Genomic DNA, 15241 nt, shown 5'->3' with positions numbered 1-15241 from the left:
AAAAAAATGCATGATTCCTATTCATACAAGGTGTCTAATGCAACACATGCAATATGCAATTTATAGGCTTAGCTACTAATATGACATATGAATTAATTTGAAAACATGCGGTTAACAAGTATTCAAAGAAGGTATTGAAAAAACAATGCAGTTTGAATAATGCGCCGAGCCTCGGTGCATGCAATACGAAATGAATGGATGCAAGTATAAGGTATGCTAATTGAAACATGTCCTTAATCTAACTATCAAAAGCGATTAAGTAAAAGGGAGAAAGACGTGGGGTTGGAAGACATACACATTATTACATTTTGCTCTCATGAAGGAGAATCTGAATGAATAAAGCTAACTAACTAACAATTAATTAGGGCTAAGCTAATTAAGCTAATCTAATTAAGCTAATTATCACAAAGCAAATGAAATAAATAGCTAAACTAATTAACAAATTATTACAACACTTTAATTTAACTAACTAGTAAGCTAACTAATTAAGCTACAACACAAATGTAAGTAAACTAAGCAATTAACATTTCAAATTATGTTGCCACTACTCTGCCTCGGGAAGTGGAAGATGCATATGCTCGGTTTCCGCCCGAAAAGACCTCCGTTTTGCTCTTGAAAGCTTGTGCTTGCAGAGTTGAACATTTCCAGAACCGTTCTGCTCCACCTTACCAAAATTCTGCTGAAGTTTACATCAGTGGCTAGCCGGCCATGGATGAATGCTACCGGCCATCTGGCAGGCAAGAAGGTGGTCTGCCGGCCATCTATAGTGCATTGCCGGCCATGGATGGTGGCCTGCCAGCCACTGATGCACTGGATTATCATGCTGCAATAGAGTACAAACAAATTTTGGGTTTTTCCAAGGATTGTATGCAAAATTCACCCCTCATTTTCATGGACAAATCCAATGAGTTGTGAACTTAAACCACAAACCGCCAATCTAAGCAATTTCAATGCATGATGGCTTGTGATTCAAGGTGTGCAAGCTCAATGAATGCAAAACAAGACACCCAAGAACCATCACCCTATCATGCATGATCAAGGGCAATAGGGACCTAGGAAACTTGAGATATTTTATCACTTTAAGTATGAAATGCTCCAATTTTTCTTGTGTTCAACTAAAGTCCGATTAAACACACAACACACAAGTTATTATCTTGCTCAATTTTAGTCCCAAATTGTTAGTTACTCATTTTAACTTACCAACCATTACTTAGTCAATTAAGTCCAAAATGTGAGTTAGAGTCCTCTAATGGAAAAAAGGCTCAAAACACAAGTTGGTTTAGGTATGAAAGTCTCATAACGTTCGTAATAAACCCCCAAAGGGATTAAACCATTAAGTATGAAACCTCAATTCCACACTTACGCAAACAAATGACTTGAAACAACTTTCAAAGAAAAAAGAAAAACCAAGAAATGAGGGAGGTTGCAGAGGTGATTAGTGCTGAAATGAAGTACAAAAGCACGCAATCAACTCAAACAACAGGTGCCTAATGGACTAAAACACTACCTTTGTGAGGACTATTATAATACAACCATGCAAAACAAAATTCAATTGACCCAAACAGCCCAAAATAAAGCTAAAGCAGTCTAAAACAAAGGCAAAAACATGCTAGAATATAGTTACAAAAAGCTAGAAAAACATGCCAACACATGGAGTTAACTAGGCTAGCAAACAAGGCACAAGAAGGGAAGTCTAACCCCTCCAACTTTGGACTTAAAACATGTTTTTTGCCACTAAAAATAGCCTAAAATTTAGTGGTTAAAGGCCCCCTCCCAAAAAAAAAATTGGTTTAAAGATGGGAAACACAAGTGAAGAAGCCTTACAACAAGGTACAAAGAAGGGTGAACCACCCCTACCTTAAAATGGCTTCAAACCACAAATTTCAACTCATTTTTACTGAGTTTTATAGCCCAAAAATAGTAAAAAAAAAAAGATAGGAAAATAAGTATGCAAAATAAGCTAACAAAGCAAATATTATATCTCTTGAAGAGAAGAGTGATTCTAGGCAACAATTCAAGCCAAAACCAACTTGTAGAGCTCGAAGAGGGCCTCAAAGAACCTCAGCTCAAAGGTGATCAAGTTTTGTTAAGGAAGTCAGGGCAAGAGTGTAGTGTAAGTAGGCAAAAGTGTAGAGAAATGCAAGAGAGAAGGAAAGAGAGAGAGAGAGAGAGAGAGAGAGAGAGAGAGAGAGAAAGAGAGAGAGAAAGAGAGAGAAATCTAGAGAGAGAAAATTTTAAGTTTGAAATCTTCCAACCCTAAAACATGAGAGAGGGACTCCCTATATATAAAAAACATGAATTCTATACAAGGAGATCTAGCCCTCTACGTGTGGACAGATACAAGCATCTGTGCAAACAGCTGGCATAAAATATCTGTAGAAAGCACTGGTGGCTGGCCATTAGTGGTAGTCAGCAAGGCATCATTAATGGCCAGCAAGGCACATTAACAGCCGGTAGGCCAGAAGCTCTGGCCGGCAGCCTTCATAGATGGCCAGCAGGCCACTAGAGATTGTAGGAGGGAAGGACCAAGACATGGTCCAAAAAAGAGACAAAATGGATGCAGGGTTTGAAAGGCTCAAACCTGTGGCATTCCACTGAGGACTTAAGCGCTCGGCGAGCAATCAGACTCGTCATCAGAGGTACCTGCAAGAATATCCATGTCTTGAAGGGCCGTAAAAAATAGGGTGTCTACACCAGCATCCTTGACTCCTGCAGAGCAAGTTGCCGTCACTGTTCTCCAAAGTGCCTTTCGGGAGGCGCGAAAGTTTGGCTCCTAGTACGACCTTAGAACTGGGGAACTGCTTTTGAAGAGACCTAAAAGGGACAAAACCACCTATCTTTCTTAGCTAAAGCATTTCTTCAAGGACCTGCAACCAGTTGTAGGCGACATTACCGAGGAGAGCCGCGACTCCGTAGTTGGGCCGGGCTGCCACGGTGACTTGTACTTGGCCGCCTTCGTCAGTTATTTCATCTCCTTTTTTGTTCTACCTAGCAACCTTGCCGAAAGCATTAATCCTTTAGTGTTTCCTTTGGCTGTCAAGCTCTGCCGCGGCAGTCAGATTCCTCTGGCCCCTCTCTTCTTGTGAAACCTATATTTCTGTCTTGATTTCATCTATTCGAACATGGAGCGATCTATGGGCCGCTATGATGTGTGGAGCTTCATACACACTCCGTTCCTAACTATTTTTTTTGTAAAAGATTCCCTGCCATGGGCCCTATTCCTAAAGAGCATGAGCCATTCTTTACTGATAAAGTCTTTTATGCAAAGGGCTGCCCTGTTCTAGATGCAGAAGGTCGACCTATCAAGAGGCAAGTGCGTCAATCCCTCCCTCGCATCTCTCGGTGGTCTAGCCTTGGCACCAACTGACCCTATACAGACTACATTGACCATATGGAGGAGTGCGTGTTCCGCCCTTTCACTTAGCTTCTCCCAGGCATTTATGTTGTTCCATTTTATTTTTCAGAGGTCCATCATGTTGATTTTTCCCTCGACAGCGTCCAGGCTAACTCCCTCCTTATTACTGCTATGTACGCATGACCCACTCCAGACTGAGGGCAGCCTAAGAAGCAGCGGCATCAGTTGCCGAGGCACATGCCTCACCAAGTAGGAAGAGACTTCGGAAGGTATTCGTACTTATAAAATATTTTTGCATTACTTCTTTCGTCTTCTTATATTTACTTTAATAATTGCATAATCTTTTTCCTTTTTAGGGCCCATCGGTCGTACCACCTTCAGGCCCGGAGGTTCTCCTACTGCCATTGGCATTTCCTTAGATTCGGACAACAACGACAACCTTCCCATTGCTACAAGGGTCAGTAGGACAGTACTTCTAGATGTTGAAAAGGAACCAAGTGTGAGAGTCGAACCGACTGCTGAGGCAGAGCCAGTTGCCGAGGCTGAGCCAATTATGGAGGCTATAGACAATGTACAAGTTTCCCCTGCTATGGAAGTTGTAGTGGGTGATACAATTGCTGAGGGTTAAAAGCCTCCAAACCCTGCTGATTCTATGTATTCCAACCGTTCTTCTGTCAGTGGAGATGATTTTGTCCCCGAGACATCAAGGGAAGATTGCGGCGTGAGAGAGCCGCTGGAAGTTGTACTACGTTCCTTTAGAGCTGTATCTAGTGGTTCCACCCAGTCCATTGAGTCTCCATCGGTTCAACAGACTCCACTTCCAAGCGTCCCATCGGCTGAGGGGAGTGCCAGTGTAGTGGCTGCTTCCACTGTTCCTGCTGTGGCCCCTCTAAATTTGGACCGACTTGTAGAGGTAGCTGTCACCTTAGTCGTCCACACTGTTATTGCTGCCGCTAGGACCTCTGACCCAATTGCTTCGGCAACCTCTGAACCGCTAGCAAATTCTTACCCTACTCATTTTCCAGAGGTGCCAGTTGACCTTAGAGTGTCTCAAGATTTTTATACTGGGATAGATACCACTGCTATTCCGGATTTGAATGTTGGAGACTACCAGATAGATGACCTCTTTTCAAAACGACGTGATGGTGCAAGCAGCTTTGGTCTTTCTCGCGAGGCCAGTTTACCTGGTCGCCATCCAGCATCTACCCACTCTAATGCTACTAGGTAGTCATCTTTAGGGAAGTGCGTCGCCCTCAGACCTGTGGTCGCTCTGCTTGTCTCTTTCCAGTGATTAAAGCTGGTGGTAGTGTGAGAGAGCTACCTCAGTTCTTAGAGAAAGTATCATTTCTAAGTTACTGGGTCTCCTCCGAAGTTGCTCCCACTCTTGCTCGTATCCAGGCACTGCATCCGAACACCTTTACTACCTTTAATGTTCCTGGATCTATAGTGCAGATGGCACTGCTAGAGTCACTTGCCAGCTTCATCCCTGACCTTGTTACCAATTTGATCTTGACAACTCCCAGCAAGTTCATAGAAAGTGCTGAGGCCAACCTGAGTGGCTTTGAGAGGAACGGCTTGGACATATCATGGATGAGGGATAGGCTTCAGACAATTGATCGTTTCCTTGAGCATGCTGACAATGTGGTGATGATTGCATCCTTGAAGGAGACTATCAAGGAGTGTGAGGGTGTCTTGGAACAGCATCGGCAGAACCTAGCTCGGTTCAAAGAGAAAGACTCTGCATTGGTTGCCCAGTTGCATCGAGATGTGACTTTGATGGACTCCTTTTTGAAGGGTTTGATTTGACTTGATGTAACTCTGTTATGATTTCCTCCATTTTTTTCTCTTTATTTTGTTGTTTCATTACGCTTGCAGCGCCTTTTCTCTTCTTCTTCTCTATCATAACTTCTTTTCAAACATTGTAATCATGTTCTGAAAGTTTGACTTTAATGAAAAGTGTGGATGTTTGGTAGTACTTTTGAGTTTCATTTCATCGTTTTCTTTACATTGCTTTTACATAGCTTCTAAAGATAAGTAGTACTCTTGCCATGAACAAAACTTCATCATGACAAGGATAACTTTCACTAAGTATGGAAACCTTTCCTCACACTAAGTGTATATGAGAGTAACAGGTTTACTAAGTGTATGACACTTTCTTTACACTTTGCTTTAAAAGTATTAACAAAGAAACTTTACAATTCTTTTTCCTGGACAAAAGCACTTAAGGAAAATATTCTCTGACATAGTTGGCGTTGATAGGGCCAGTTCTGAACCCATCATCTACTCTTGTCAACTTATAGTACCTGTCGTTGCTTGCCTCAGCAACTTTGTAAGGGCCTTCCTATCTGGGTAAGAACTTGGGAATTGGTTGCCCCCGCATGATTGCATCCACTATTTTTCATACTAGGTCTCCATTATTGAACTTCTTGTGTTGAACAGATTGATTGTAGGTACGAGCTATGGATTGATGATACTTTTCCATTGCTCGCGAGGCCCGATCTCTTCTTTCTTCAACTGCCTCTGTGTCATTTTTCCTGCTATCTAGAAGGTGTGCTGACATAGCCATCCTTGCTGAGGGTATTGCCAACTTAACTGGTAACACAGCTTCGGACCCATATACTAGGGAAAATGGGGTTGCCTGAGTTGGCTTTCTTTTTGACGTTCTATACGCCCAAAGTGCCAGGGGGAGTTGTTCAGACCATGTGCCCCTTCCTTTATCCATCATTTTACTCAGTATTCGGATAAGGGTTTTGTTGGTTGCCTCAGCTTGTCCGTTTCGTTGGGGGTAGTATGGACTAGACTTGTGGTGCTTGATCTGGTACGCATCCAGCAGTCTTGTAACGTGGCGATTTACAAAAGGAGATCTACTATCAGACAACATTACTTTGGGTATGTCAAACCTATAGATCATGTTCTCTTTGATGAAGTTGGCTACTCCTACCCCATCTGTCTTCCTTATTGGTATAGCCTCTACTCACTTGGTGTTGACTTCAATTGCTGCAAGTATCCATCTGTAGCCTTTGGATTGCTACGCTATAGAACCTACCAGGTCAAATGCCCAAGTATGGAACGGGTAAGGAGTCTTGATGTTGTGTAGTTCAACTGCTAGTGCATGTATCAAGTTCCCAGACTTCTGGCAGGATTGACAACTCCTCACAAAGTTTTTAGCATCTTCTTCCATTGTTGGCCAGTAGTAGCTGAGGTGAATGAGATGTCCATATAATCGTTACCCTCATTTGCCTCATCTTTTGATAAGCACGCTAAAGGTTCCCCTTCGAAGCTTCTTCGGTACAGCTTGTCTTGGTCAAGGAAGAAGCGCAGGGCTTGCCTCTTAACTCTAATTGCATCGGCCTTGTTCTCGGGCAGTGTGCCCTTTCCAAGGTAGTCGATATACGGTTGCCTCCATTCTTCATTGCTTAAGAAATGGGATTCCTCTTCTTTAGGATAGGACTGACACTTTTCACATAGCTTCTGCAACTCAGTATTTTCTTTCTCCATCTCTGGCCAGTAATACCCTTGCCTCTTTATCCGTCGGTATAGACTGATATCTCCATCCCCATAAGACTTAGCATGGATCTGCTTAAGTTTGTAAGTTGCTTCTTGTCTATCGACGCATCTTGCTAGCAAGTTGTAGGGACTGCGAAAATATAACTCTCCTCTGAGGAGCAGAAATGATACAAGTTCTGCTGCTCTGATTGTTCCTTGGCCAATTTTCAACTGTTGGATTATATCTTCTTTCTGCCCCTCAGCATCTTGCTTTGTATGTTCTTCGACAAGCACTGCTAGTGTTGTTCTTTGCTCGATGACGATGGCTATACTATCATCTGGTATCTTCACCTTTGCCCCTAGTGTAGCCAAGGCATCGGGGAAACAGTTATGTGTCCTAGGAGTATGCTGGATTTGGACATCATCAAACTACGTGAGCAACCTTTGAACTACAATGTGGTCTGGAGACAACAAAGGCTCATTTAAGACGAAATCACCCATTGTTTGCTTGACAACTAACTTGGAGTCGCCCAAATTTTCAATTTGCGGAGGCCCTTCGTTTGGGAAGCTATTAGACCCAGTATCAGCGCCTTATATTCAGCCTCGTTGTTTGAACACTCAAAGTCAAGCTTTTATGATAGATGAAACTTCTCTCCTTCTTGACCGGTTAGTGTTATGCCAACTCCACCTTCCCCAACTCCGGAAGCTCCATCAAATTTTAAGTCCCAATAAGTCTCAATTGCAGCTGCTGAGACATGGACCTCACCTGGTAGAGGTACCTCTACAGGCTCATGTTAACCAGATGGGAACTGGGCCAATAAGTTTGCAAATGCTTGGCTCTTAATAGCCTTGGGAGTAACACAAGTGATATCATATTCTGCTAGAGCCAAGAGCCATCTTGCCATTCTTCCAGTCAGAGTGGGCTTGCTCAGCAAATAACGGACTGGATCACTCTAGGTCATAACCTGGATCGGGTGTGCCAAAAAGTAGTAGCCCAACTTCTGCGCTGTGAACTTAAGGCTAAACAATGCCTCTCAATTGGAGTATACTGCGACTCGGAACCATTGACTTTGCGACTGATGTAATAGACTGGTTTCTCAATGCCATCTATGTCTTGGACAAGTAGAGCTCCAACAGACCGAGGAGTGGAGGTCAGGTATAACAGCAGAGGCTTTTCGGGCTGTGGGGCAATCATTGTAAGTGGAAAGGTAAGTGCTTTCTTCACTGTATCTAATGCCTATTGGTGTTCTTGCAACCATTCAAACTTGTGATTCCCTTTCATCGGTGTCCCAAAGGAAAAGGTTATCTCAGCAAGGGCTAGAATAAACCTCCAGAGGTATGACATTTTGCCTAGGAATTTCTTCAAGGCCTTTTGAGAGTGTGGCGATGGCATCACCATGATTGACTTGATCTTATCCCCATCTACTTTGATCCCTCACTGGTGTATAAGAAAGCCAAGGAACTTGCTGGTGGTAACTCCAAAGGCACACTTGAGAGGGTTCATCTTGAGGCAGAATTTGCGGCAATGCTGAAAAACTTTTTCCAAGTCGCAGAGGTGGCAATTTGCCTCAGTGGACTTGACCACCAGATCATCCACATATACTTCTACTTCATGATGTAATATGTCGTAGAACACTGCGGTCATAGCCCATTGGTAGGTTGCCCTTGCATTTTTCAAACTGAAGGGCATCACCGTATAGAAAAAATTTCCCAAGGGCGTTCTAAAAGCCATTTTTTCTGCATCTTCTGCTGCCATTTTGATCTGGTTATAACCACTGAACCCATTGATGAAGGAGAACATGTGATGGCCCACAGTAGAATCGACAAGTGTGTCAACATAGGGCAATGGAAATTCATCTTTCGGGCAGGCCTTATTCAGGTCACGAAAGTCTACGTAGACCCTGATCTGACCGTTCTTCTTCTACATAGGCACAATATTTGCTAGCCAAGTTGGGTACTGTACAGACTTAATGAACTTAGCCTTTTGTAACTTTTCTACCTCTGCCTTAATCTTTGCTTCAAGATCAGGGTGATACTTTCAAGCGTGCTTCTTGATTGGTTTAGAGTCGGGAAAAGTGTCCAGATGATGAGTGACAAGGGAAGGGTGAAGACCAGGCATCTTGTCATATGTCCAAGCAAAGACATCACTATATTGCTCTAGTAGTGTTATCAATTCTGTCTTAGCTGCTGGAACCATTGTATCATTGATAAACACCGACTTGCTCTGCTTAGGTAAGTCACTGAGGTTGACCTCAGCAAGTACCTCCTACTGGGGTTTGGGCCTATCTTGTATGGATTCAGGGGCAGGCTCAGGCTTCTCTACCAACCCTTCTTGGGACCCATCACCGTCACATTTATTTGTCTTGGGGCCATCCTCCCAAGGTATGAAGTCTAGCCCCCAAGACCTTCATAGGGAGTAAACTATCTTGCCGCCCTTGCGCACTTTAATAATCTTGGGCAGAGAACTTGTAGATTTACTACTCCTTTTCTATCCACTGCTTTCTGGGGCAGCCTCTGCATCTCGAATGTCTTCCCATTTCTGCAATTTTACCAGGCCTTGGAGTTTCATTCGTTGACAACTCAGTAAAAAAAACTGCATCCGAATATTATGCCTCTTCCACTTGTAATGGCTTTTCAGATGCATTTATGGTCACTGTGCGCTTTCCCAACTTTGCCTTTATGCATTGGTGATAACTTGATGGGATAGCCCCATATCGGTGCATCCAAGCTTTGCCAAGTATCATATGGTAATTTGTGTCTGCTTCAATCACATGGAACTTAGTTGCAAAACGTATTTCGCCAACTGCTAAGTCCACGACAACATGGCCCCTAGTAACTTTTTTGTCACCACCAAAACCCATTTCAATGATGGGTTAGCGAACCAATCTGGACTCTAGGATACCAGCCTTTGCAAAGGTGTTAATAGTAATGATGTTTATGGACGCCCTACCATCAAGGAAAGCACGCTTGAACTCTACATCATTGATGTAAGCTGTGACAAAAAGAGGACGGTTATGGGGAAAAAGGTATGCTCTGTCTAATTCTGAAAAAGTAATGGCCCCATAATCTTCCTAGATGCACTGAGGCACATACTCCTTGGCCTTAGTAACTTCATCATAGTTCACTTCAGAGATATTAATGAGGGCCCTTTGTTGCTTCCAATCTCGCGGCTTGGCTTAGCCCTAGCTGGTCAAAGAAGGTGCGAAACTTAACAGAGTTTTGCAAGGCTTGAGCATGAGTATCCTCTGCGAATTTCATCTCTGCAGGTACTGTCTCTGGGAGCTGGCCAATCGTGATTTCTTTTAACTCATCATAGTAGAACACCATGTGCACTTGATCGTGCACAGGCCCAAGATAGCCAATCATGTGTACATTCTTCCTTTTCTCCTTGTGATTAGGATATGGGTCCTTCCTTACATCGCGATTATCGGCATCTTTGAATTTCAGCTCATTTGCGTCAACCTTTTTCTTAAAGATACTTTTCAACGTCCAACAGTCCTTAATAGGGTGTCTGGTGGTTCTATGATAGACACAATAATCTGGGCTTTCTTTGTCCTTCTTGGTTGGTGTGACATCAACTGGAGGCAAAGTAAGTTCACCATCAACGACCCATTCTTTAACTAAGGCCTTAACATTCTCAAGTCTACAAGGATATGGATTTCTGTTCCTCTTTCGAGAGGACAATACCTCTGCTTGTGTGCAGCTCCCTCCTGTAGAGGTTTCCGCAACAACTCTACTACAGCGGGAGTAGCGGTGGCTGTCATGAGATTTGTGTAAAGGACCAGTGGTACTGAGGTTCCTAGTTGCCTCAATCAAGGCTGAAAAGGTAGGCAGATTATGGTTCACCAAGAAAATTTTGTAGTTGCGTATGGCACCCTCTACACATATGCTGACTAAGTGAGCCTCATCCACTGGTTCATGACAGTCAATAGCCTTATCTTGGAACCACTTAACATAGTTCAGTATATCTTCGCCTTCTTTTTGGACATCTCGCCCAAGTGTGAGGGTTGTAACTTTCTCTTGGACTTGGAAGAACTTCGTGTGGAACTTGCTCACTATCTCCTCCCAACTCTTGATAGAGTTAGGAGTCAAGTTCACACACCAACTGTAAGCCCTTTCAGTAAGTGATTTCGAGAACTCCCGAAGGTGCAGAGAGTTGTCGCTGCCATGGACACTAAGAGTTTCAATGAACCTCACCACATATTCTCTAGCATTGCCTTGTTTTCCATCAAACTTAATAAACTTGGCACTGTATACCGAGTTGGGTATGGCATGGTCAATATCTCTTGAGAGTATGGGGCTTTACATCTAGGTCTGGGAGAGATGGCAGCTACTTCTTGCTACGCTCTTGCCTGAGCATAGCTTGTACGTCGGCAAGAGTAACAAAGTGCGTAGGTTGGAATGGTCCAGTTTGCTCCTAGGTAGCTGAACCAGCGGCCGTACCGATCACCTGAGGTACCACTAGAGGCACCTGGATCAGAGCCCAAACCTCAGCGAACAAGTTAGGCATTGGGTTTGGGACTACTACAGGCGGAGGTGCTTGCACTAGAGTTGGCTTAGAAGCCACGGCCATAATAGCCTCAGTGAGAGTTTGCAAAGCTTCCAGGATCTCCTTCTGCGTATCCTGGAGTGACTGAACTACCTCAATCACAACACTGTGGTCATGGTCCTCTACATGTGTTGCCCCGTTATTAGAAGAGCCTTTTTGCTGTGGGGGTTATTGAACTTCATCTTTTGCCATCTTTTCTAGCGAAGTGTGTAAGCCACTGCGGATATGCACCATCAACAAAACAACCTCCCTAGTGGAGTCGCCAGAAATGTAGGGAGGGTTCAATGTTAGAGAAGTGATTAGAGAGGAAAAACTATGTTAATGGTCCAATAATGGTGGAAGTGGCTAAAGAATGAATAGCAGCAATTATACGGGAGTTTGAGAGTGTGTAGCTGGGTGAGAGTGACGCAAATGACTTAAGAAGAAGACAATGGCAGTGCCATAATGGGCAACATCTTCTCCAAAAATCTTCCTATTGAACCTTGCGAAAAGGGTCCTATCTATAGGCTTTTCCTTGGTACCAAGGGGATACCAAGTGGCCAAATAGAGAGAAGACATGCGTCCTAGAGGATCACATGGAATATTCTGCCTTGAGCTAACAGGCTGAAGGTGCCATGTGTCCCTTTGCACGTATTGTGTACCATCTGTTTGCCCGTTGCAACTACGCTTGCTGAGGCTCAAAAAAGGCAGTTGCAGAGGCAAACAGATAGTACACAATACATACAGAGGGACACATGGCACCTTCAGCCTGGTGGCTCAAGGTAGAATATTCCATGTGATCCTTTGGGACACATATCTTCTCTCTATTTGGCCACTTGGTGTCCCCTTGGTACCAAGGAAAGGCCTATAAATAGGACCCATTTCCCAAGGTTCAACAAGAGGATTTTTGGGGATTTGGGGATGCTCCTGCCCATTTTGGCACTGTCATTGTCTTCTTCTTGAGTAATTTGTTTCACTCTCACCCAGCTACACACTCTCCAACTCCCATACAGTTGCTGCTACTCATTCTCTAGCCAATTCCACCATTATTGGACCATTAGCATAGCTCTCTAATCACTTCTCTAACCTTGAACCCCCCCTTACAGAATCCACCATGAATCTCACTCTAATAATCCAATATATTCATTTCGTAAGTTCTTGAGTGTAAACATCCATTCCGAAAATAAAAAAAATAAAAAAATAAAAAAATAATAATCAAATTGATATGATAATTATAGCCATATAATTTCATCATTTTTTTTTTCAAAAAATAGATGACAAGCATAATTTTGAAAATATTGCGGTCTATTTTTTGAATTTTTTTTTGTTGAAATTATTATTATTAAAATTATCAAATTAATTTAATTGATACTTTTATTTTTTTTTAATGGATGATATATACTAAAAACTTACAATCTATTTACAGCTAGATGGTCCAAGACAAGTTGCATCTATCTAGAGTTTTATATCTGCACTAACGTTTGCCATGTAAATCCACACACAATTCAAAAAAAACTAGAAGAACAACTAGTGAAATATATATCTATACAAGAAAATAAATGTATTGATTGTTTATTGTTGAGATATAGGTGAGCACATACCATTAATCGTATGAACAACAACAAGACTATCAGATATATCCATCAATACCCAACAATTAATCATGAAAATATAATTAGATTAGGGTCAACCAGGTGAATTCTTTTTAACTTTACTTTGATTTTTTCCATTTTTGAAATAGACAAATCTTTTTCATTTACCCTTGTAGACACCCCATTTTTGACCGTCCTCAAGACTTGGATGTCATCGTTTGAACACCCGATGATTGTGCTTGCTCGTGTTCATTTTGAGTCCCTAAAGGTCTCGGCTAAGCACCTTGCCTTGAAGCCTCTAATCTTCTTTATTTTGTGCTTGGTTGTGGGCCAAGAGCTTGTTGCTTCACTTCTGGAGGAGAGAGTGGCCTGTCGGCCAACCCCCTATCCTGCCGGCCATGACTTGTGCCGGTCGACCACCAGTGGTGGCCGGTCAACTATGTTTATGGCCGGTTGGCTACATTGGTGGCTAGTCGGCCACTGATGATGGCCGACGGCTATTTTTCTCCTTTTTCAATTATTTATTTGCCAGCTGTTGTTCACTGATGCTCATCTCCATACACGTGTATAGAGGGATGAATACATGACTTTAGCTTGATTTTCTATATATAGGGGGGTCTCTCCCCCATTTTGAGAGGTTACACACTTTTGAGAAAATTTCTCTCTCTCTAGAATTCTATCTCTCTCCTCTTGTTTTATGCTTGAAAGTTAGAATTCTCTACACATTTGCACACTAGCCCTTAACCAAACATCCTCATCTTGGAGATGAGGTTCTTTGAGGCTTAGTTTGAGCTCCTAAGGTTGGTTTTAGCTCAGAATTGTGGTTGTTTTGTGCCGTTCTATGCTTCAAAGGTATAAGACTTACCTCATTTGAGCTCTTTGTCCATACTTGTTTTGCCATCTCTTTAAGCTATTTTGGGCGTAGTTTTCAACTACAAAAAGTTTCTATTTTTGGGTCTTAACATGTTGGTTTGAAGCCATTTTGTGCTAAGGGGTTGTCTACCCTTCTTATTACTTATTTGTATGAGCTTTTGTGCCATCTTTTAGCATACTCAAATCAAACTTTTTGGGCCTTTAAACCACTGAAATTCAAAGTTATTTCAGTGGTAAAAAGTATGTTTTGAAGTCCAAAAATGGAGGGGTTAGCCTTCATTCCTTGTGTCTCACTTCCATGCCTAGTTATCATGACAAAGTTATGGCATGTTTTGGTAGCTTAACTTAGCTTATTTCTAGCATGTGTTTGCCTTTGATTTGGCATGATTTAACTCTGTTTTGGGTTACTTTGGTCGTATGATCCTTGTCTTGCATAGTTGTAGTGCAAATGGCCTCACTAACTTGGCATTCTAGGCCTTTAAACAGGATTTTCTTCAGATGATTGCATGTTGTAGTGTTTTTTTACATGTAATTTTAGTGTATATAGCTCTGTACATGCTCATTTATTTCACTCTTTCATTGCTTTTGAGAGTTGTGTCTTGAGTCTTATTTCCAAGCTAACATGTGAGCATGCTTTTCTAGCCTTTTATGCCCTAATCTCAGCATGTTTTAGCCACTTTTTTGGCATATTTTAACTTTGTCCAGAGTTGGTTTGGTCAGTTGAAGCTTGTATTGTATGCCTATAGTGTTGTGATCTTCACTAGCTTAATGAGTTAGGCTTTTAAACATGGCTTGCACGTGTTGCTTGCATGATTTTGTGTCATTTTGCATGTCATTTCAGCACTGAAATATCTACCACCTCCCTCATTTCTTCACTTTTCCATTCTCTTTGAGGTTGGTTAGCCTTAAGGTTGTGTTTAAGCTTGAGATTGAGACTTGTGCTTAATGGTTTTAATCCTCTTTTGAGGGTTTCTACTGACAAACAACATGATCTCTCTCTCATGTCTTAAGCCATCCTTTGGTTGACCCCTCTCTCATTAGAGGACACTCACCATGGACTTAACCGGTTAAAGAATGATTTGGTAATGTAAAATGTGTAAACAAAATTGGACAAGTAAAACATGGACAAGATAAGCATGTTGCATTGCATTGCATGTGTTTGGATCAGACGTTAATCCAAACACAAGAAATTTGGGATGTTTCATACTTGAAGTGATGAAACGTGCCACTTTTCTTAGTCACCGTCACCCTTGATCATGCATGATAGGGTGGTGCTCCTTCGAGTCTTGTTTGTGCATTCATTTACCTTGTACAAGCTTGGCTCTTTGGCCATCATGCATTGAAAATGCTTGGTTGATGGCTTGAGAGCCAAGAACTACTCTCCTTTGAGCTTGGGAAATGATAAGG

Source organism: Camellia sinensis, chromosome 14, assembly GCF_055761805.1.
Source record: "Camellia sinensis isolate YWXY chromosome 14, ASM5576180v1, whole genome shotgun sequence".
Lineage (NCBI taxonomy): Eukaryota > Viridiplantae > Streptophyta > Magnoliopsida > Ericales > Theaceae > Camellia > Camellia sinensis.
The sequence above is the reverse complement of the archived record's forward strand: the minus strand, read 5'-3'. Positions refer to the sequence as shown.